At 45.3% G+C, this 25,447-nt stretch overlaps 1 protein-coding gene across 2 annotated transcripts in view; it reads right to left on the bottom strand.

Annotated features, from left to right (window-relative positions):
- ABRACL (ABRA C-terminal like) overlaps positions 1 to 25,447 on the bottom strand; it is an 87,134-nt gene that overhangs the window by 22,947 nt on the left and 38,740 nt on the right. The gene's annotated exons all lie outside the window — the stretch shown is intronic.

The raw sequence follows: 25,447 nt of genomic DNA, 5'->3' as shown, positions 1-25,447 counted from the left end.
AATGTCGTCTCCATGACAATTTATAATGGCATATGTATTCGCGCTAAAATGAAGCATTTGGTATTCGTCTCTAAATTGAAGGCTTAAGTGGCACATGAATGCCCACAGGTAATTTTAAGATCACAGGGAAGAACTTCCCTATTTAGTCAACATAGACCGTTGCACCAATTGGAAAAATGGACATATTTCAGATTCCGGAGGCATTGCAGGCTGAACAATTCTGAAAACTGTTCTGAAATTCGTCCTCTGTTAAAGGTGGAGGATACCTCAGCCCCTGGAACAATAATGGCGTCTTAGAGGCAGGAGTCACGTACATTACCCGGAGCTCTCCAGGGTGGCGTGCAATCAGAGGTCAGAATCGAGCCAACAGATGCAACGTAACGCTATCAGAGAATGGGCCAATTGAAAGCGGCGCGCGGACAGTCACTGGGGTCAGGGCTCACATAATTGCACTAAAGAGGAACACTGTGTAGTACACTTTTAGAACTATCATTTCAGGACAAGAATTTGCAATGCAATAGGTCTAGCATTTACGCGAGTTTGAGCTATTGACATTGCAAACGGTAATGCCTTTTATTCTTGTTTTCGTTTTTGAAACATAAATAAAAGGCATTGTCATTTGCAATGTCAATAGCTCAAACTTGCATAAATGCGAGACCTATTGCATTGCAAATGCGAACGGCTGTCCTGCAGTTCCCCCGGGGCACAAGCAGGCATCCACATCTGTGAGGACAGCTGATCTCAGCAAAAAGACAGAAGTGGATGCCTGCATGTGCCCCGGGGGAAATGAAATTTAAAAAAAAAAAAAAAAAAAAAAACACGAAGCGGCATTTTGTTGCTATGGCAACAAAATGTTGTGGGACTGTCTACAGTCCCACGGACACGCGCATGCTGTTTGCAATGGACAAATGGTGAGAGCAGGCGTCTTGTCCATTGCAGACGCGTGCATGAGAGCCCTCGCAGAATTGATTCCAAAAGGTGGTCTCCTGGCTAGGACAGCGCATGCACTGCTTTCGCCAGGCGAGACCTAAAAATGCAACTAGGAAAAAATGTTTTGCTAAACAACTGAAATTTTAGGTACCATTTCTTTGAATAGTCATTTTATGAGTGCATGCTAGTATTTCCAAAAAATATTAAAAATGGAAAATCGGTGGAACTAGTTTTAACAAAATTATGGGAAAAATGGAAATTAACAAGCATTGGCAAAGCGAATAGGTCTGACATTGATGGTCATCCTTTTGGTTGTGTCACTGTGTGTGGTGTTTTTTTTATGCCCAACACCATTTTTTTTTTTAATGTTCATTATTTTATTTTAAACAGCACAGCATATGCAATTTCTGAAATGTTACAGAATAGATAAATATTCATGATACATAATACATGTTAGGAAGCAAAAAAACATAATATATTATTGTTAACTATTAGACAGGCATAGAAGGAGAGGGAAAAAGAAGAAGAGGAGAGGAAAAAAAAAAGAAGAAAAAAAAGAATATATAGTTCAACGTATGATATGGAAGAGTAAATGAACGACTAGAAAAAAGTATGCAAACTATTACATATCTCAAGCTTTATCCAAAGCAGGAATGTTATTTAAAGTCCATTGTGGGTCAATGATTCCTTCCAACTGTATATAGGAGCACATATCCGTCTACCTAAAATGTTCCCTCTTTTACCCTTCCTTTCGTATATTCCCCTTTCCAGATTGAATATTGGAAGAAGCCGAGCAAGCTATACCTGGAATGTTGGTGCAGCTTGATCTAGCCAAGCTGATCCAATAGTTATACGTAAAACAGCCATCGCGAGAAAAAGAAAATAGTCTAGCATTGATTGCCCCTGGCTGTTATCCACCCCGAGGAGTATCAGAGCTGGAGTTAGTTTAGCTTTAAAACCCAAGGTAGATTCAAAGAATTCCATTATGGATGAATTGAGTCCGTCAAGACATGTACAGGTGGCGAACATATGAATTATATCAGCGTTAAATGCTTTGCATCATGGACAAGTAATACCCTCTTGACCCCCCTATTGTAATATCTTGGCCGGTGTATAATATAAAGAGAAGGCTGTTTTATAATGTTGGGCCTGAAGCCCGGCAGAACCAAGTACTATCCGTGCCATCTCTAGGGATTGAATAAAGTTATTCGAATCGACGCCCAGTCTATCCTCCCATTTCTTGCTGTCTTTTTCAAGGTCATCTGATTTTATTACAGATAATTCATTATAAATTCTTTTAATAGTACATCCCTGCATACTTTTTATTGCCTCAATAGTTTCAACCTTACTAAATCCGATAAGCTCACCGACCTTTTTGCTAAAAAAACTTCTAAGTTGAAGATATTTGAAAAAATTCCTGGTGTCAATTCCAAACTTATACTGAATATGCTTAAATGGGTAAAAGCCATCTGGACCTATTAGATCCCCGACTTTTGTAAGACCATGCATTGCCCATCCTGCCATAATTCTATCCGAGAAAATTTGTGGTAGCGTAGGGTTGCCAAACAGTTGTGTATAAAAGTTCATTCTTCCTAAGACTGTATTTTTCTTTAGTGCAGCCCATATTTTAAAAGCTGCTTGTATAGTCTTAAATGTGGTTCTCTTAAAATAGCTTGGCTCACTAAATTTCAAAAAACAATTTACTGCATCTTCCCCAAACAATAGCCTGTATACATCTGGTATCTTGTCTTCCAAGTCAGGTTATTTAGTACCGCCGCCAGCCAACCGACACATATACTGAAGTGCCGCCGCCCAATAATAAAGCTTAAGGTCTGGTACCGCCCAACCTCCTCTATCAAAAGGTAAAGTCATAGCGTAAAGCCCTTCTGGTTTTTCCATGTGCCCATATAAAATCGATTAAACATTATCTAACATGGTAAACCATTTTTTCTCAAATTTCAATTGTGTGTTGTGTTTTGACATAGTTTTTGTAAAACTTTATTGTTGTGGGAGCTGCCAGGCCCTCTCCACTATAACAAACATTGGCAAAAGCAAAAATATTTTGGGGTCTTAAAAAACACACATTGCAACGCTAGTTCTTGGCACTGAACAAACCTGCTTTGTGTGTGGAGATCTGCTCCTTGTGAAAGAGAAGAATGCGGTCACTCACAGTGAGGCTGGCTGATAGACAGACAAGATTGGAATTTTCATGAAAACAAAATATTTGGTATACCGAAGTAGAAGCCCAATTCTTAAAGAAAGTCACAAAAGTACATCCTTGGTTTATGTCCTTGCAATTGTACAGATTTATGGCTTTCATGAATTTACATGTATTTACAGAGGTAGGCCAAGAAACTGTACTCCTAGAAAATATTTGTGAACTGCATTTTAACAAGAGCAAACAGGCATGTGGAGACCTGATCATGTGAAAATCCTTTGAGTGCTTACAAGTTCACTTTCCCTCAAAGCACTTTTTTCCCCAACCCTAGAAGAAGTTATACTTCTGCCCTTCTCAAGAATAAAAATGTCCAACCTTTCGCCGTATGGGAAATAATTAGAGAAGAGCTGGTGAAAACCTCTAAATCAGGCAGGTCAGTAGGTTTACACAGATATAAAAGGACATTCTAAACCTGGATCTATTGCCAACTGCTACCTCCAGCCCCAGTATGCAGATCTGTGGAACGGTGGCAAAGTAGGGGAATTGCTAGTATTCAAACTCTACTATAGTAGGAGCACTGGCATAATCAGAAAGGTTATTATCAAAGCTCTTATATAATGAGATTGCTGCCATAATTGGTCACCGCACTACATAGCACCAAAGGGACCAGCGTATTTCTTTTTACAGGACAAGTAGATTTATGAAGCAAGCTGTCCCATGGACGAATAGCTATTTTATTAAATTCCCCACTTATCCCATTGACAAGTAGATGTTTTATTAAATTCACAATCTTAATGTCAAAAATCAACTGATATATAACGAGAATGCACCAAGAAAGCCAAGGGTTCCCGCCACTTGCAGCACATTTCGAAGAAATCATGGCCCACTAGTGAGCTCCAAAAAATCATCTCTGAACTCCATTCCCAGGACTGAAACTCAAACACAAGAACAACTCTCAGGAGCTTTGCAACTCACTTCCTCATTGGAAAAGCTATCAGCCAGAAATCCGATTTCCAAATGAGAACAGGCAGTGACACTTCTTTCATGTGCATTCAAAGTTCCCAACTTACTCAACTAAAAATATATATTCAACAAACTAAAAATGTTGTACATTAAGTCAGTGCTTAAGAAACTATGGAGTTGATGAATCGGGCACAGCAAGCTACAGACCAATTGCAAATGGATCAGGAGGGATCCATAACATAAAATATTTGCATGAAAATCTCGGGTAGCTCTATATGTGTGAAACCATTCCCTGGAAGCTCATTTAAAAAAAGATTTTTTTTTAATTATATATCTTTTTTTTTTTTGTTTGTTTATTCTAACAAAGCCACCTCACTTCTGACAGAAAGAATGGTTTCCCTCCTGGAAGACAAGTTATTTGCCGTGTGGGACAACCTCAAGACTATAGTAGACTCCAATGGCATGGAGGCCCTCCTTATCAACTGATAGTCAGCCTATAGCATTGTTAACAATATATGCTCCAAAGGCTGAGTGACCATTGATTCTAAGGTACCCTTCATTACTGGATTAAATCCTACCTGAAAGGCATACTCAAAATCGTTACACTTCATTCATCACTGCATCAACCACTGGACGAGCCACCGAACAGGAGCCATCTTTCTACAATCAAGGCTCAGATTCTACCAGCAAAGGCTGAAACTCAGATACACGCTTGATCAACCCCCTTTAAAAAAAAAATCACTACTGAGCACGTGATCTTTTCCATTAATAACGAGCAAGCTCTGAAACCTGTTCCCAAAGAAAATACAGATAATAAGAGATAATTGGACTTAAAAAGGCCATTGTAGGTCCTTTGTCAGCATCAATCCAAACTAATTTCCCAGCTCGCCTGGTAGTCACTGGTAAGGCGACAAAGTCGAATGTCATTTTCTCTGAAATGGGTGCAGCTTACTTTGCACCCAACACCATCAGACCTCTAAGGTTAGCATAGTGCACTCCATCTCAGACTGCTGTTGACATTGTCAGCCACTGGGTTTACATTCCAAGAGACAAACCCAACAGAAATAAGTAATGCTCTGAGTGGCATTGCTGTATTTTATCTATTATGTTGACAAAGTCCAGACGTCAACCTGTCCTGGTCTATAATTTAGGCCAATGAAGGGAAAAGACCTAAAAAAAATAGGAATTGTGAAGGAATTACAATTTTGCCAAGACAGCGTTCTTGATATTTTAGGCTCCTCACACATCATTGGGCAGACTGAGTAGCTTTAAAAATCACCCAATTGATAGAGGAAGGGATCAGAGTTACACGCCTGTTAAGAAATAGCAATGCTTCTTTTTCAGCTGAAAGAAGAAAGCCTTTGCCGATCTGGATTGATTAATGGCTAGCCCACACATGGCATATAAAAGTTGATTTGAGGCCAAAGCTAATTTTTTTGCAACAAATCTATATATAGGACATTTCAAATTACAGCCAGTCGTTTACTTAATTGGTCAATGTGGAGCAAACCCTAAAAAAGGTACCTTTCACCAACACAACTGGTTAAGACCTTAATAAGAATCCACTAGACAAGCTTATACATCAGGCCCATGACTAATATTTATGCCCAATGGAGAGGCCATTAAGGAGGAAGATCGTGTTTGATTAAATCTTTGTCCCTGAGAAAGGCGGTTGGTAGACTCTCTCTCTTTCTTCTTTAGTGGAGGCTAACAACATCGCATACCCAAGTTCCCTGTTCTAGAAGTACACAAGGTACCAAATAGAGTTTTATTCACACCTAATCCAATTGATTGCTCCCCAACTTCTAGTTCTCTCAGAACAGGATCAAGTGTATTTGCAAAAAGATACTTTTCAGTTGTTGCAGAAGAGGGTAATAGAGAGGGCTCTTTTGTCTGCAGGTTTTATCAGCAATGTGTTTCTTGCACGCAAAGTAAATGAGGTTTTCATCCAGTCACAAATCTTAAGTTAATGAATGGTTTTCTCCTATAAAGATATTTAATAATGGAGGATACTCATCATCTCAGGGACTCCCTATTGGAGGGGGAAATTGGACAGTAATGGTGGACTTAAAGATGTTCATCTTTCATTCCTGGTTAGACTCTACATCGTCAGTTTCTTCAGTTTGCATATAAACAAAAGATTTTCCAATTCAGGTCACTTTTTAATCTTTCCGTAGCCTCCTAGTGTTTCACCAAGCTCCTAAAGCCAGTAATTGCTTCGCTGAAGTCCAGAGGAATACAGCTGACTCTGTATCTGGACGTTGTGTTGTTCAAGTGCCAGGGCACATTGAGCTTGGGGAGTGAAATCGATATGTCAGTGATGGACAGAAATCTGTTCTGGTTCTTTCTCAAATAAATTCTAGAGGTTCTCAGTTGATATGGTTCAGGCATTTGTTTATTCAAAGCTATAAGAGAAATATGGGGTGGTATGTGTAATGTTTTTAGGCACATTATTTTCCATGTTTATACAATCAGGAAGCAGATTGGGGGACCAGGTTTCTTCAGAAAAGAAGTGATCTGGCTTTGGATCAGGGAATTTGCATGTACATAAACATGCCGTGTTGATATGCATGATCTGTAGCTCTGATCTGCCTGCTGCTCATCTGTTGGAATTTTCTCATGTTTTTCAGTTGGCTTTGGGATCTGGAGGTGGGAGCTATGCGGTTTCCTCCAATCTTGGAAGCAGTCTTCAGACCTATCCATTGCAGCCTTTGTTCCTTCTTTCATGTATTAAGGATCCGAGGACTATGGAAAAAAAGGCGCGTTGGTCTTGGTGTCTCCCATTTGGCCTGAGCAAGTGTGGTACTCTTAAATTATGGAGTCAAAGAACTTCCCAAGATAGGTCCATCCTTCTCAGACTGCAGAGAGATCCGCTAAGATCTCATTGCGATTCATTTCTTCTAGTCGTGTTCAGCCGATGATTGAAAGGCTTCAGGGGTTATTTGGATGCCTTTGGGATAAAAAAATATCAAATCATTTTCAGTCATCTGAGATACTTGGGCTCCATCAAATCAAGCAAAATCTAGAAACACCTGGTCTGTCTGGGTGAAGCTGGTGGTGTAACAGCACACCAATCCTGTTTGTGCATCTCCTGTAGAGCTGGTGTTTTTTTTTGTACCACTGTTTTCTTAGGTTAGGGCCCACAGTACTGTTAGGGGATAAATATATCTGTAGGTTTGGGTGGTCATCTTTAATTAAAGGGTGAGCTGGTGGGTTAATATTTTCTAGTCAAAAAAGTCCCGTACATTCCATTCAGATTGAAGTTTTGCAGTATTCAGTTTTGCATGATATTAAGATAGTTTTGGACTTCTCGTTGTAGTGGTGGCCTAAGGAATATTAATCATCAAAAGCAAGTATCTACCAAGTGGCCTATGCTTTTGTGTTTCATTTCCTTTTGAATGGTTTCAGATGTGAAAGTGCTACACTTCGAAAAATGAATATTCTTTCTACTAGTGGTATCTTTATATATTGCAATCCTTCATCCCACTTTTATTCATGATGTTGAACATTGTACTGTTAAATGGCTTATTTTCTGAAACACAGGCTATGGCTTTCGTGTCCTCTTCTGCTCGCATCTTTTTATTTCTTCCCCATCTCTAGTAAGAGGGGTTATATGGTTAATGACTTAGTCCAGAATTGCTGTATCTGTCTTTGGTGCTTATTCAGTAAAAAGAGCTAATGCATCGGAGACATTTTTTATTTCTTTTAGATTGGATGACATTATGAAAGCAGCAGACTAATCTTATGCATTTACTTTAAGAGCTTTTTATTATACGCATGTGGCTCATTTACCTCAGAATGTGACTGTCTAGCTCTAAACTCGTCACCACTGAGCTTCCAGTCCTGCCATCGGATGCAAAATCTCCCCTACAAGCATGCCCGAAGGTTTCCAATTCTAATAAAGACACAGGGGCGATGATTATCCCTCCCAACCTCTGCGTTGTGATGTCTTTTTTCTCTCTCTCAGTTTGAAGTCCAAGTCCACCTAGGAGTTAAAGGGTTTTTGGAGTTGCAAGTTCTGGGAGCTGTTTGTCGTCTGCCAATAAACTTTCTGCTTTCAATTCCAGAGGACATTAATAGCTGGACTGTCCACAAAGTAAAGGAAGATACCATCGTGTATCTGCCGGACAGCATTTTAGTTGGCGTACGCTGTGTATTTTTAAAACGCGCTATATTGTATCGCGCTGCTGCTGCTCTTGCGGTATCTACCCTTCCACCTGGCATCTGTGGGGACAGTAAGCGGGGGTTCTAGATTAGGCTCACCTGCACCATAAATTGTACCCTCACCCGCACTTTGCGGGATTCAGTCAGTGGGGTCGGGGTGCTTCGTGCTTCGTCCGCCATCTTGGGTAGGGCTGAGGCTTGGACATTCGTAGCGCCATTTTGGGTGGGGCTAGAGGCTCTAGCAGCCGGAAGCCCGCGCATTGGAGAGCTTATTTAAACTGCTCTCTTTCAACTCTCCTTAGACTTCTACCATCGTGTATCTGCCGGACAGCATTTTAGTTGGCGTACGCTGTGTATTTTTAAAACGCGCTATATTGTATCGCGCTGCTGCTGCTCTTGCGGTATCTACCATTCCACCTGGCATCTGTGGGGACAGTAAGCGGGGGTTCTAGATTAGGCTCACCTGCACCATAAATTGTACCCTCACCCGCACTTTGCGGGATTCAGTCAGTGGGGTCAGGGGGCTTCGTGCTTCGTCCGCCATCTTGGGTAGGGCTGAGGCTTGGACATTCGTAGCGCCATTTTGGGTGGGGCTAAAGGCTCTAGCAGCCGGAAGCCCGCGCGGCGTAATACTATTAATAGGTATGGGAAAGCAGGCGCGCAGCGGATGCGCGCAGCGGTCGCGCCGTAGTTGCGCCGGAGGTGCGCCAGAGGTAAGCCCGTTTGCGCCCGTTCGCGTCCCGGGCGCCTCTGGCCACTCACTTGGTCGACAACTATGAGGATGGTAACAACTCACCGTACCGCACGGGGGACGCGGCTCTACATCGACTACGTCCTTCAGCGGCCAAACCTCTTTCCTGCGGCCTACTGAATGTTCGCTCTCTCGTGAAGCATCATGCCGAGATAGCCCTGTTACTGGAATCCTTAAAAATGGATATACTGTTTGTAACGGAAACATGGACCACGACGGACGGTGGGTTGGAACTCGGTTGGGCTTGCCCACCAGGCTATCTGATTAGACATATACCTCGTGCCTCCGGTAGGGGAGGTGGAGTAGGTTACATCTATAAAGATTCGATCTCCCTGGTGGAATTAGCAGTTAGGGAAGTAGTGGGGTTTGAGCTCATGGGCTTTTCCATCATGTCCCAGAGTGGCTCTCTGATCACAGGGTTGCTATGCTATAGTCCTCCCTCCTCGACCACAACCTCTCTTCAGCCATTGGTTGATTTAATTTATGATCTTTCAAATTCCCACGCTAAAGTTTTAATATTGGGAGACTTTAACCTCTGGCCGTCCCGCCCTCAAGATCTGGCCTACAGAGAGCTTTGCCAATCGTGTGGTAACATTCAACTTACACAGTTGGTTTCATCACCCACGCATGTTAAGGGACATGTGTTAGATCTGATCTTCGCTGATCCGGAGGTGGTGGCAGTGAAAGAGATCCTGGAGCAGGGTTGGACAGATCATTTTTTGATCAATATGTCCATTGGTCTTTCTGGGCCGTTAAAATCAACTAATACAAGTGGCTTTAAACTTAAGCGCCAATGGGCCCGCCTTCTTAGAGAGCCAACTCGTCCTATTTTACTGCCTAGGGGTTTCCAGGTGGAGGACAGTGTAGATAAAAGCTATACTGCACTCTGTCAGCAAATTTCGACATCCCTAGACGAATTGGTTCCTCTGCGGAGGGTGAGGGAGAGACCCAGAGTGACTAATGCCTGGTTTAATGACGATCTGAGACAGCATAAGATCCGCTGCAAACAGGCTGAGCGTACTTGGAGGAGAGGATACAAGTAGTTGGATAGGGTAGCGTACAGAGTGGCCTTACAAGCATATAAGACTCAGCTGAGAAGCGCTAAGGCTAAGTTCTTAGAAGACACCTTGGATAAGGCCACAAATAAATCGCAAACCCTATTCAAGCTGGTCAATAACTTATCTAATCCATCCTGTACAGCTTCAGCTATCCCGGCCTCTCAGGAGCTGTGTGATTCTCTGGCCGCTGTATTTGAGGAGAAAATAAGGACCATCTTGAATGGACTCTCAGTGCCTGGACAGCTGGTGTCACCGTTACCTCCCTCACTGGAGTCTCTCCGTTACTCGGTGTCGCTTCGGGATAATAACAGGGTAGATACTTTTTGCTTACCTGGTTTTCCCATTCCTACATCGGAGGAATTTGATGCACTGGCCAATGGAGTGTCTTCAGGCTCACCATTGGATCCAATGCCTCATAAGATCTGGAAGGCATTTCAGGATGAGCTGTTCCCCCCCACTCTATTCCATCTGCTGCCAGTCACTGATGACGGCGACAGTTCCAGCTAGTTGGAAAGTGGCAATAGTAACTCCACTATTAAAGAAGGCTTCTTTAGATCCATCATGTCCAGCCAACTATAGACCCATCTCGCTCTTACCTTTTGTAATAAAGGTCCTCGAGAGATGGGTCACAAAAGCCTTGTCCAACTATCTGGAATTAAACTCTTGCCTGGATACAGCTCAGTATGGCTTTAGGCCGGTACATGGTACTGAGACCGCATTGGTTGCCGTGTTGGATGAGCTACGAACACGTGTCGACAAGGGCAGGTCAGTTTTTCTGGTGCTGCTGGACATGTCGGCCGCGTTCGACACGGTTGACCATGCGGTTCTCCTGAAGCGTCTCCATAGCGCGGGAGTAACCAATCTAGCTTTAGGTTGGTTAACGTCTTATCTCAGTGACAGACAGCAAGCGGTGGCTTTACCACCTTTTCGATCAGCCACTCGACAGGTGAATCAGGGAGTTCCTCAAGGGTCGGCGATCAGCCCGATCCTGTTTAATTTATATCTTCGACCCCTCATAGTACTGATTAAGTCATTCGGCATATCAGTCATCAATTATGCCGATGACACTCAACTGATTTTTTCATTTGAGGGTAGTGAGTCGGTTTCGAAAGACACCTTTCATCGTTGTATGTCGGCTACAGCCGAATGGCTGCGAACTAACTCACTTCAGTTCAACGGGTCTAAAACAGAGGTTCTCCATTGCTCTCCTGATCGCCTCCCTCGTGCGCTGCCTGATGATTTCTGGCCACCTTCTATTCCTGGCTCTGTGGTAGGAGCTAAATCGGCTCGTAATTTAGGAGTGGTATTTGAACCGGATCTACAGCTGGATGGTTCAGTAAATAAGACCGCAGCGACTTGCATGGGCCTGCTTCGTACCTTACGCAAAATCCTGCCAATACTCCCAAAAGGTTTTAGAGCAGAGGTGGTGCGCAGTATTATACTCAGTAGATTAGACTACTGCAATGCACTGCTTCTAGGAGCTCCTAAAAAACTGACCCTTAAGTTGCAGAGGATCCAGAACATGGCGGCGAAACTGGCTTTATCGCGTCCACGCTCTGCTTCCTCCTCCGCAGCCCTAGCTGATCTCCACTGGTTGCCGATACAACAGAGGATCGTGTTCAAGGCAGCATGTCTTGTATTTAAGGCGCTGCATGGACTTGGACCAATTCCACTCCAGGGCCTGTTTTCATGGTATCAAGCTGCCCGGCCTCTGAGATCCTCATCGGCATTTCTGGTGCGGATTCCAAGGATCACTAGAGTAAGGATAGGTGGCTGCGCTTTTAGCTATGCGGCCGCCTCACTATGGAACTCCCTCCCTCTAGCGCTGAGGGGTCATCAAGATCTGCTCCCCTTTAAAAGGGACCTTAAGACCTATCTGTTCCCAAGGGCAATGTAAACATTCTTCCGATGGTTTAATGAGGTCTCAGCGCCAGGATACCCTTGGGGTGACAGATGCGCTTTACAAGAAATAAATACATACATAAATGTGAGACAAGATCTTATGTGGGTTGTCCTGCTACAGAATTTGTGGATTATGTAGGACAGAGGGACAGGCACTAGACTGTATTTATGTTGTTTCACTGTGGAACGTTTTTCTTCCTTGTTTAAATGACTGCAGAAAAGCTCTGACAATCTTCAACTCCGATTCTTTTATGAATTTAAAATATTGTATTGAGAATTATACCAGTATAACGCACATAGGGACAAAGGAAACCAAAATCCTGAATCTTTAAAAAAAAAAAGCTTAAACTCCTGTTGCAACAGCGATGGGGAGATTACATATATGTTAGGGAACCCTCAACAATGCAATCATTAACCCTACCTGTGTGCATTTTAGCAATGGGGAAAAAAAAAAAAACATCACAGGCGTTAGTGTGAAATTTCACAATTACCTTCTATTTTTCAATCACGTGAAAGTAACTTTAATTGTGAAGGCTTGCCATATTACCCTTAAAAATGGGGGTACTACATATGCACATACTTAAGTTTAGAGGTGTACGCGGTGCGGGAAAGGCATTGCAAATGTTGGCAAATACTGAAAAACACACCACTTTGTGTATGTGCACCACATTTGTATGAAACAAATCCTCTATAAACGCCCAAACCCCTTGCATACGAGTAACGGTTATAGTAAAATTCCATGTGTGGCATTCGTCATGAATGCCACACATGGAATTTTACTATAACCGTAATACATCACAACACAATTTTTTTTAATAAAAAAAAAAAGCAGCAGATGCCGACTTAATTATCATAATGGTGCCCGCAGACTTCACGTTTTGTTTGTTCATGTCATTTTTGCTCACATATAATGCTCGGGCCTTGTGGTGCACTCTAATATATAGTTCCTATGGAGCTTGGTCGGCATTTGCAGCCATGTCGTGAATGCAAACAAATGACTGGTCTGCCCTTCAGTTTTAGGTCAGGGTTTGCATCAATGTAATTGTATTTATATAGCGGTTACTACCACCAACGAGGCGTCGAAGCACTTTCAGGCCAGTAGCACGCAACTCCGGAACCAAAAAAAGGATTAGTAAAGGGAAATTAGAGTTCAACAAAATCGTTTCCACAGAATACTTTCGATGCGGAAAATGGTAAATGACCGACTCTGAAAAATGCGTTCTAATAGCTGAAAATGCTTATATCGTGCCCGACAGTGAAGTGGTGAAAGCGGGTAAAATGTTTATGAGCAGTGGCTCGTTCCTTTGAATACTCTGGGGTGTACTGTGCTTTGAAGTAACTTAATGGCACGAGGAATAGCGCGACGTCCCTGTATTTTACGCCGGTTGCGTACCGTCGTGTCCACTGGATGTCACGCGAGAACATGAAATAATGGGATCTACACAGGACTAGGTTTCTTTAAATAATCGCAGCTCGGTGCGGAGATCATATTATTCATTTGTGGTCTGCGTGCTTGTACTGCGCTCCTGTTTAGAGGCGACGGGGCGTCTCGTCCACTAACTTGGAACACTTCGAATCCATATAGTAGCTGTCCTTCTGGAACAATAAGAAATAAGAGGTTTGGGCTGAAGCGTGACAGACTTGTGAAAGGCTCGCCAGAACAATTCGGCTGCTGTACTTGAACGCTTCCTCGATGCGGCTGGGGCATGCTGCGTTTTCAGAGGTAATGAAAGATTGTCTCGGCCTGCCCTTTCGGACACTCTCGGCTACATTCAGAGCCGAGCGCCGGGTGTGTACATCATGTGATGTCTCGTGAAGCTTTTCAAAATGCAGGGGATACTATGAAGGTCCCTTCAACCAGCGCGAAGTCTGGCACTAACTTTTTTTGACAAGTATTCAAAAAATCACGGCGCTCCGTTTCAAAGTGTAGGACCTGTAAGAATACGCCCCTGTCAAAGTCACGCTGCTTTGCGTGTTCTGTTGTGTGAAACCTGAGAAAGGGGGTCCATGGAAAAAGTAGCAGCTGCATATTGAAATACAAACGTCGTGCACACAAGGCAAGTTATTTAACCTCAAGCCTAACAGACATGGTAGGACAAAGGGAGAAAGGAAGAGGCCTGCTTAGGATGCAGGAGGCAGCCTCCTCTCCCTTGGAAGAAATAAATGGCAGGTGCGGAGCGTGGGCCTCCTCCGCCCAAAGTCTTGGTCCATCTGGGAAGCAGGGTTACCACTCCCCTTGATGGCATTTACACCACAGTTTGAGGGAATGCTGGGAAGTTTCTCTGCCAGGGCTCTCATTTTTCAGTGCCTCTGAGAACTTGACGTTTTTGAGCATTGAGCTTCGCCCCAAAAAATGCTGGCCTTGTGTTAAATACAATCGTATACAATGTAATAATGTCATCCAAGCCATGTTTGGCAAGCGTGAACGCGTCTAGAGTCAGGGTGGAGGATGGTGGGATGCATTCGGTATGGAAAATGGTGTTCACACCACCATCTTACATACAGAATCTAGACACGTTCACGATTGCCGAACACGACCTGGACGACTGAAGTACTCACTCTGATGTATCGAACACCATTATCGCCAACTTCGCCTCTACCTTAATTATAATTCAAGATCCTTTTCTTGAATAAGAGTACCTTGGATGGTTGCTGTTGTGGAAACTCATGAATATAATTAGTTTTTTGGACGCTATTTGAACTGATTCTTGCCCTGGGGAAACCTGTGATAGGGCGAAACGCATTGGCTGCACTGAAAAAGAAGAATAAATTAATATAAACTGATAAAGGAAAATTGGCTGATTATTATTGTGCATGTTTTTTTTCCTTCAATTCCTTCATTACACACTTCGCCTATGTTGCCTCTCTAATGTAAATAAAATATTGTACAGAGAAAGCTGCCTTACTGGCCAGTACTACTGCAGTTAAACATGGGGCTCCTCTTGGAGCAGCCAGGCTATAAGAGGAAGACTACCACAGTACTAGGTGCAGGGGGAAGCCCACCTCAACCCACCAGTGCTAGTGCATTGTAGGAAGGTGGAATCTGACTATATGGTTGCCCCCAACTTTCTGCCTGGTATTTGAATGGTTGTTGACTAGTCTGGCTGGGATCCTGCTATCCAGGACCCCAGCCTATCTGCTTCCTCTCTAAACTGATGCGAGTACCCTAGGTACATACCAATTGGATACTGAGGGCACCCTGTCAGCCACTTGTAGATGGTACCCTAGGAACCCAGGGCATGGGTCCCTCAGAGGCCTACCAGGGGCTGCAGCACTTATTGTGCCAGCCCTGGGACAGCCATGCAAACTGACACCACCAGACCACTACTGTAGTCTGGGTAAGGTGGTGCTTGCACCCCTTACAGGGATATAGGTATCCTGTATCCCAATTAATACAACACATCTATCCTCATAGGTCACCCCTAAGGCAGGCCTTGCTAATCCTACAAGGCAGGGTGCTGATATGTGTGAGAGGGAACCCCTGCCTGAGTAGGGCCCCTCTGCAACCTTCATAAAACTATTGCTGGGTTGTTTGTAGTGCAGCCATACCATATACTCTTAACCGCATTATAAGTTATCGCGATAGCGTGATTACTGGAGAGTGGCTGCACAGAACCATGTCAGGTTTGGTGTCAAACATGTAGGAATCATACCCCCAATCCAACCATGGGAATGAGGGCATGATTCCCCCCTGCTAGAGGGGCGATATGGTAAAAGCGGCAGATTTTAGACACCAATTTAAAAGTGCACACGTAGTACAAAATGGATGCTACCTGCCACCCACACGACTCTGGCTGCCTATTGGGCAGAACTCCAGCCACGGCAGCTGGACAATAGGGATCTTGTTGCAGGGAGGTGCTCACACCTCCCCAGACAGACTATGTGGATTGGAACTGGGTGGGTGCACCATAGGATGTCTTTCAGACTTGCACGTAGGCTTCCAGTGCCTACTTCTGCATACACCGCCTCAAACCGGTTCAGGGGCATCCTGTCCAAAGCCCAGGCAGGAAACCACACAAAGGGGAGAGGGTGTATTGGTGGGCTCTGATCTGGACACTCCCCTAATCTTTGGATAAAGGTGAATACAGGGTCCCCAGAGCCTCAGCTTATTCTTGGACTTTACAGACTTGAACTTCGACTTGCTGCCGCACAGCTAAAGGAAGAAATCTCCCTTGGGGTAAAAGAGTTACCCCCCTGCTTGGCAGACACCTGAAACACTACAAGTGACCCGGTTGGAACTTCGCTGCTCCTACGGACATAGACGACTCTTTCCTATCTTGAGGTGGGTTGCCAAGCATCCCAGAGGCCAGTGAGTGTGCACAGCAAATCTCAGCACCGTGGACGCTGAGATCCCCAATACCCCAGGACACCGGCCACCTCTTGCACAGCACCTGACCCCGACGAGTGGGGAAGTTGTGCTTTGGCCCATTATTGAGCCAACCTCTCAGCATCATCTGTGCCAAAGATCGACGCCCTAGCCCGCTCCGGCGACCCGTGGGCGCATCTTTACGCACGCCAAATTGCTGCCTCCCGCGGTCCCTTGTCTCTCGACTGGTGAGCCCCGGCGGAGGTTAATCTTCACTTCCAAGAGTTCCCCTGGTTGCTCCAGGCCTGCTCTTCAGTCTCCTCGCTGGAGACCTCGCTCAGACCTTGTGGGTCTGCACCAGTAGCTGTTTTGTGATTCTTGCATGGGTTGCGGTTGCCAAGGCTTAGTGGATCCAATCCGGACACTAACACCCCAGCGACCCTCATCCTTCGTGGGACAGTCGCCCTTCAGAAGCTGGCCTTCCGTGACGCCTCCTGGACCCCGTGGCTGACGATCCAAGCTACACCTCTTCCACCTGGAAGCACCCGACATTGAAGGGCTCTTTCTCCTGAGCCCCCTGGTCACTGTGCCGTGACCCAGACTCTGTCCCCTCTGCTTTCAGATCCTTCTCTTCAAGATCTACATCTTCAATCTTCACGACATCGACAACGCTTTTTGCTAGCAGCAGTTCTTCACGTTTTGCCATTGAAAATCAGCCCGCGACTTGACATCGAAAACGACCTATGCACCCGGATTCCCTGGGGCAGGTAACAATGGTACCTCGGTACTCTCGTGGGTGTGGGCCCTTCAAAAGCTTAACTCTAAAGTATTGAACTTGAACTCCTGCTAGAAGTGTTTTTAATATCGTAAAATTCAACCGCGACATTCTCCATAGGCTTTAATAGAGATCCCAACAGTAGCTTCTGCCACTGCACGCGTCTCCCGTGGGTCCCCTTCCTCACTACCTTGGATTGTTTCACAAGGGGCCAGCGACCCTAAATGCCCTAGGCATTGTCTGTAGAATTGTCGTGGTTCTTATACCACTTTTTTGATATATGGTTTGGTCCCCCCCTGGGGCCCTATGATTCCAGTGCTATTTATTGTAACTATCAATGCTTGTTTGAATTGTATCTTTACCTCCAACCTCATAAAGAGACTAGTGGTATTATTCTTAGAATAAATACATATATTTTATATATATATATATACACACCTGTGTGGATTACTCTTTCATTTGGTCATTCAAGAGGTTATCTATGGTAAAACAATAAGCTCAACACTCCTTCAAGACTTAGCCTGAAGGCTGCTCCACAGCTACAATTAGGATAGCTTTCTTTAAAGGTTGTCTGTTAACCTATCACCATAAAAGTCGAATTGGACTGGTACAAGGTGTCCCCTATATCTAGTGGACAGCATATGCCAGGCCAACTTCTCACATGCATCTTGGACTGAAACGGTGCTGAATCTATGTGATCCTGAAGCAACTCATCTGCTGGGTGAGACATGAGCTGTGTCTCCACTATGTTAGAGTTGCGAAGGCCACCTCGACACAAAGTGGATTTGAACTGGCCCCTGCTGGGCGATTAAACATGCCCAATCATTAATGAGCACAACTATGCATCTGGTTAGGTGCCTGACTTTGCTCCGGAACCATGGGGGGAGTGGAAAATCAAGGCGTAACTCTGTGCCTTGGCTTTGGGATGACCGACCCTCTTTGGCCCATAGCTGGATTATTATTATTATTATTTTTTTAACATAAACCAATCCAGGCCGACCTACACCGGGAAGAAAGGCACTTGGTCATAGGCGCAGGAGTGCGAATAGACCAAGACTCTGAGCCCATGGAGACGGGGTAGGACACATGTGAGACGGGAGAGGTAAAAAGCCTCCTCCTAGAGATGAAATATAGCCTGGCCACAATCGTCCCTAAAACTCACTGCCTCACTAATTGGACAATATAAAAGAAACGTTAGATAAGCAGCACACATGCATAGATCGGACTGCCCGGCATATTCTGAACAGAGGACAACACTGTGGCACAGTCCAGGCTGCAAAAGGATGCCGACAGATGGAAAAGATCAAAGTAAAAAGTAAGACCTGGAGGCACATTTCTGAAGGAGGAGTCTACTGATAATCGAAATACTGGCGTCCACAGGCATGGGACGAGTTGAAGACTGCAAAAAAATAAATTCTCCTAAAAATATTTTTCCACGACAATCTCTCCCCAGTCTTTGTGGTGGAGCGGGTACAACGTGCCCTGACCTCCAAACCAGTCCAAGGCACCCCGCAAAAGCCCTATCCTTGCCAAACTGTTGACCTACAGAGACCGAGAATGGATCTTGAAAATGGAAACTCATTAAAATGGAATCCAATACGCTGGCTCCTCTGGTGCCTTTCACGCCTCTTCACTCAGAATGTGCAAGATGCCAGAAGGAAATGTATTCAAGTCAATAAAAAAGCTCTGCAATATGGGCATTGAGTGTGCCATGCTTTACCCGGCCAGGCTAGGTTCTAGGCAACTTTCATTGAACAAGTCTTCTGCACGTTGAAAACAGAAACAGGCTGCATCCCCATCACCAGACCATAATCCACATCACCCTACCAGAACCGTAGTGATGTGGAACAACTGGTCATTGCCTTGCTTAAACAACCTTTCTGTTAGAAGTGGAGGGGCTTTCCCCGGCGGGCCTTGGTGCCTAGTCATCTGTTAATTTACAGAATTGAATATGTGGTCATACGGTCTCAAATAGCTTATACTGTGATGTTTACTTTGTCATGCCCTGCTGTCTAGATGCCTACTTCAGGTCTGTGCGCCTATGGTGACTGGCTGCATTTTTCTTCTCTTTTCTTGACACAATTTATCATCACAGGTTTGGATGGGAAATGTAGTCTGCTAATGCTTTGGCCATCCCTACTGTAGACCCAGGTGAATTACCCTGTCCATTCGCAGGGTATGTGTTGAGCCTACAAGGCACTTCAGCAAGGGGGGGGGGGTGTTTTGGGTAACCAAGATATTTTGGGCTCGATGGGGGTGGGGGGGGGTGCGTAGTGTCTTAATGCCAAAGTTCTTCTGGTACAGTCAAAAAGCACTGACATCGGAGCACACAGGTGACGATGTGTTGTCATATTGTTCTTACAGAAGGGTGGTGTCTGCATGAACCAACAGCTGTGTGTACATCAAGGGTAATCACAAAGAATGTGAGGAGCCTGAATATTTATTGCAAAGCTCGTCAGGATCATCTTAACAGGCGCCTCAATTCAAGTTATCATTTTTTTTTTTTTAAACAAGAAATGCACCTCGCCAGTGATGCCCTTTCAACTTTGCTAGTGGTGAACCCACAGGTCTATACTGACAAAGTGTGAAATGTAGGCACTTTAATACAGTGATAACAGGGTCGATACCTAAAAGTTAAGGGGACCCTCGGTGCTTCACATGTTGCTCTCCTTAACATCTATGGCCTACATTTTCACAGCCCTGATGTTTTTCCCTACAGTAATAGTGAGTTGTGCGGGCCTCTCCCTGAACTCAATTATATGGTAGGAGGGGGCTTCAACCGTACCCTACACGCGGAATTATAAAGTAGTGGCAGTGGAGTTAGGCAAAGTCAGTTGTGAGATACGCGGATCAACATAATGCAGTAACATGAACTACTGGATATCTTGCACACCAGATACCCTTCAGCTAAGTTCTTGCTGGACTCCATATTGAAGGTGGAGTTCAGGCTAGTGGTAAAATCCTACTTTGAAAAAAACAAAGAATCAGTTGCCACTTATGCCACATTGCGGAAGGCATTTAATATAGTTGTACTGGTGAGTGAATTGCGAAGTATTTTAAAGTCAATTAGCAATAAGCTTAACATGTTAGACAAAGACAGAGCATTGGAAAGAGACCATACCTGAACACGATTCTAAACTCTTACTGTACCTGAACTCTAAACTCGCTGACTTTAGGGACGCTGCAGACAGGAAGGTAAAATTCCTGGAAAAATATGCTGCAGCTAGGTGATATGGGGTGGGGGGAGGGGAGGGAAGGAGAATAACCAGCCATAGTCTAGTGCGACTGATAAGATCTACATGAGTAGCATTTGATATAGCCCAGTATAATCAAATGAGGGAAAGCTGCTGAATCACCCCAAAGACCCACTGAATGCATTTGTTACATTCTACACTCAGTTATAAACAGCAAGGTCAGGTGGAGAAGTGTGGCTCAATGGTTAGAACGGCAGACCCTGATGCAGAGGTCTGGCCCGGGACCAGGGTTCAATTCCCCACCTCGGCGGGTCTTGGGCTCAAAATTCCACTGACCTGACAATTCTCGCCTCGGTGCCTATTCCAATCATGGAGTCCCACTCTGCAACTCTGGGCAATAGCTTGCTTAATCTCCACAACGGCCCCCACAACGCTAAGGATGCCTGGCCTCCACCTTGGGGGTGCCCAGGAGTGGACACCTCACAGGGAAAGCCAGGATGGGTTCCACAGCGGTATTCGTACAAGCGCCTTGAGACCCTTGCGGGCGAGTAGTGCGCTATACAAGTATCAATTTACATTTACATCTGAACACCCCCAGCATTCATGAATACTTGGATAGAGCCAAATTGGCATGGCTGATGCCCCACGAACGTCAGCCACTATGCGCCCATATCACCTTTGAGGAAATATAAAACGTAATCATGAAGATGAGAAATTAGAGCTCCTCTCAGGTCGAATTTAACAAAGAATACTCTGCACATCTGCCCCATTGCAATTGGCAGTGTACACGGAAGCATTTAAAACGGGGAATACTTCTCCCAGCAATGCGTGCGGCTATAGTCAAAGTTTCTGGAGTCCGGTCAGCCCTCACACCTTTGTGAGTCATATAGACCATTATCGCTGATCAACGTGGATAATAAGATGCTGGCCAAAATGTTGGCCTGTAGCCTCCACCCACTGCTGCCAGGTCTGGTCAGACCAGATCAGTCTGGCTTCATTCCCAGTAGATCTACGGCGGAACAAATTACGCACTCTCTTCACAATTACCCATCAAATTAATATTATATCGGCTTCAGCTAATTTTTTGGGTGAGGCTAAAGCTTTTGACTCTATTGAATGGACACATTTATTATTAGCAGTGTCTGAGAGAAAGGGCATGGGGAGAGCTCTACTACAATGGGTCAAACTACTTCACACAGACCCGAAGGCCAGAATTATAATTAATAATCAACTATCCTCCGCAATTAAGATCAGCAGAGTGGCAGGGCAGGGATCCCCCATGTCACCATTTCTATTTGCCCTAGCTGCAGAACACCTAGCTAGCATTCTAAGGGAATTCCATCAGGACCATGGCATTAAGTTCGAAGCGTGAAGAATTCTGCTTTTAGTGTATGTGGATGATGTCCATCTGCTACGTAAATATCCACAGTACAACCTGAACTCTATAATAAGAGAAATCGTCACTTCTGGTAGATGGTTAGGCTTATTGATACACTGATTCAAGTACGTTATGCTTCCCTTTATCAGAGACATAGCACAGAGCCTTGGGATTTACCAAAAAACATCAGTTAGAGCCGATATGCTACCTGGGAATGCAATACAATTGGGACATTGTCAGAGCGAACTATGGAAAGTACATGACATGGAATCTGTAGCAAGGCTCATGCAGAAGTGGATCAGGGAAAGGTAAAGCTAAAGAAAATGGTGTTGACCAAGCTGCTGTATTTATTCTACAGCATCCAGATTCCAATTCTTCGTTGATCAGCCCAGGTCAGTCAGTTTTTTTTTTTTTTTTTTTTTTTTAAACAACTGAGTTTTATATAGCGCGAACTTGACCGAAATCGGGTATCAGAGCGCTTTACATAGCACCAGTTGCATTACATGATGACATATTCATTTTTGTTAGGCACTGGGAGATTAGGTGACTTGCCCAGAATCACAGGATGTTCAGAGTCATTGCTGAGACTCAAACCCAGTTCCCCAGATTCGAGGTCGACCACCCTAGCCGTTAGGCCAACTCCTCTCCAACTCCAAAGTTAACTTTGCCTGACTGGGATGGGAGCCTAGAATAGCATGGAATAAGAGGCCACTACTAAGCGGGAGGGTTCACTGCCCTAACTTCAAAATTTATTATCGTGTAGCCCAACCACTATCTATGTGTAGTGAGGTTTATGAATCCATGCTTCGCTGTACGTCACTTCCTAGAGATATCTAGGGCCAGCTATGTGGGTAGGTACCTCACTGAACATGCTGACCAGCACTGATCACATATATTGGGTCACAGTATACATGTGCGATTGAAATGTGAATTGATAGGAGATTGATTTGAAGTATTATATGTGGTTCACCGTACCAATACCTGTATCTGCTACACTGCCACAACTTGGGATAATAGCCATCGGTTTGTACTATTGTATTCTATTGCTTTGTATTTGTTGCCATGTTACAACTCTAAAATAAGAATATTAAAAAAAATGTTTTAAACTCAACCACAGGGATCCATGGAAATTGAAGAAGAGCTTGTGACACAATTAAGAGAATTTGCAATAAAGTCCCAATTTGGAGATATGTTAGACAAACTAATCAAAGACCAGTTAATTGTACAATGCTCAAGCACGAAAATTCAACAAAGACTGCAGGCAGAGAGAAATTCAATACTCAAAGAAGCAGTAGACATTGCCTAAACTGTATGACAGAAATCAAAAACATGAAGAGTAGGTAAGGTGTTGGAGTAGCAACGGCCAAAGAGGAAATTAGTAGGGGGGGAATGTCATAAGTAAGACAACATTTGGCCAAGTGAAGGGGTCAGGCAAAGAGGCTAACAATATGATAGGAGTATGAAGCTTTAAGTGCTGTAACAGATTTAGGACCACATACCGTAACACTGATTTCAAAAGTTGTTATGCCTGAAAACACTGCAAGACAAAGGAATAACCATCAAGCCAACAAAACAGCGGAGAGAGCAAATCGAAGTAAAAAAAAATAAACAGTGGCAGATGGTGTGGAAGAGTCAGTCAGATGTGAAAAGAAGTCTGGCCATATTGAACTTGGGTCAATGAAATTACAGGACACACAGTTGTTGTCTGGGGGGTTTATAAATGTGGTTGGAAAATGGCCAGAGATGGTGTATCAGAGGAGAGGTGTGTGAGGGTGCTGGAGTGGTTCAAGAAGGATGTAGTGGTGTAATGAAGAGGGATAGTTGAGTGCAGAGGAGGTCTCAGTGTGGTGAGAGAAAAGTGTATTTTGGAGCAGTGATGAGGTTAGTATTGTTATGAAAGTCAAGCCGTGCAAAAGATCTGACCAGAAGGAGAAAAGCACCTGTCAAGCTAGATGATTGTGTGGTAACCTTCAAGTCAAACCCTTCTGGGTTTTGTCAGTCGCTTTCAGTTACAGTGTAGTAGCTTTGTATTTAGCTTTGGTATGGTTCGTAGAAAGTTGTTCTAGTATTATTTTTACTTCTGGTACTTGCTATTAAGAGTGAAAAGGAGATGTGTTATAATGTGTACAGCCCGCGTTTTTCTGCCAGTCTCCGCTCTCCTTTCCCGCCGCTGCATCCCCTGCGGCCCTGCCCCCCGCACGCCCATTCGTCCTGCTCCCCCTCCCACCTCCCCTTATAGCGACCGCTGTGCGGCTGTACTGCTGGCGCGCCTAAGGCAAGCCTGTCTGCACCCGTCCGCCCCTGGTCCGCGCCCAGCGCCAGACCCCCTGGTCTCCGCAACCGCCATGACGACCGATGCCACTACGATGCCAGCACCCTCCACGCACTCAACACCGGACGATCACACACCTGCTTCCTGGCCGCCCGAAGCGCACCCAAGGACCCTTCTCCTGCCAGAACTACAGCTTCAGCAGCCTCCGAGCCGCCAAACCGCCTGCCAAGAAAGGACGCAACCACCTCAGATGCATCCTACTCAATACCCGCTCCGCATGCAAACACGCCATTGAACTCTGGGACCTGATCGACACGTCCACCCCGGACGTCGCCTTCCTGACGGAGACCTGGATGAACACCTCCTCTGCGCCAGACATCGCCATAGCCATCCCGGACGGCTACAAGATCACCTGCAGAGACCGCACCAACGGAGTAGGAGGTGGAATCGCCATTGTCCACAAGAACACCCTCAGGGTCTCGACCAGCACCGACGACACCCTCAGCACCGCTGAACACCTACACTTCCAGATCCACACGGACCCAAACACCACCCTCAGAGGAACGCTCGTCTACAGACCCCCCGGACCCCGGCCTCAGTTCAGTGACTCCATCACCGACTTAGTCAGCAAGCACGCCATGGCCTCCACAGACTACATCCTCCTCGGAGACCTGAACTTCCACCTCGAGAACACCAACGACAACAACTCCACCACCCTGATCGCCAACCTCGGACTCAGACAGCTCGTCACAACGCCCACCCACTCCGCCGGCCACACCCTCGACCCCATCTTCTCCGCTAGCTCCCACGTCTCTTTCAGTCACACCACCGAACTCCACTGGACCGACCATCGCTGCATCCACTTCACCTTCCGGAAACCCACCACGCACCACCACACTCAACAGATCCCCCGCCGCAGCTGGAGCAAAGTCACCGATATCCAGCTTAACACCACCCTCGCCTGGAGCCCACCCGCCGACCCTACCGACACCGCCGCCCGCGAACTCAGGTGATGGATCGACGACTGCACCAACACTCTCGCCCCGATCAAGAAACCCTCCAACAGACACACCGGCAAGAAAGCCAGCTGGTTCACCGCAGACCTCCAGGCCTCCAAACAAACCTGCCGGAAACTAGAGAAGAAATGGCACCACAAACAGACACCGGACAGCCATGAGGCCCACAAGAACACCATCCGCAGACATCATCACCTCATCAGAACCGCCAAAAGGGCCTTCAAGAACCGCCTCGACAACAACGCACACAACAGCAAATAACTCTTCAACATTGTGAAGGAACTCTCCAACCCGAGCTCCAACGACATCCCACCATCACAAGACCTGTGCGACTCCCTTGCCACCTTCTTCCACCGCAAGATCGCAGACATCCACGACAGCTTCAACAACCTGACCGCCTTGACAGCCAACGACACCTCGGACCCCCCGGCCACCATCTGCATCGACCCCATGCTCACCTGGACCGACGTGAATGACAACGACACCATCAAAATCATGAACACCATCCACTCCGGCTCTCCGTCAGACCCGTGCCCGCACCACATCTTCAACAAAACTAGCGCCACCTTCGTACCCCATC

Source organism: Triturus cristatus, chromosome 6, assembly GCF_964204655.1.
Source record: "Triturus cristatus chromosome 6, aTriCri1.1, whole genome shotgun sequence".
Lineage (NCBI taxonomy): Eukaryota > Metazoa > Chordata > Amphibia > Caudata > Salamandridae > Triturus > Triturus cristatus.
The sequence above is the reverse complement of the archived record's forward strand: the minus strand, read 5'-3'. Positions and strand labels throughout refer to the sequence as shown.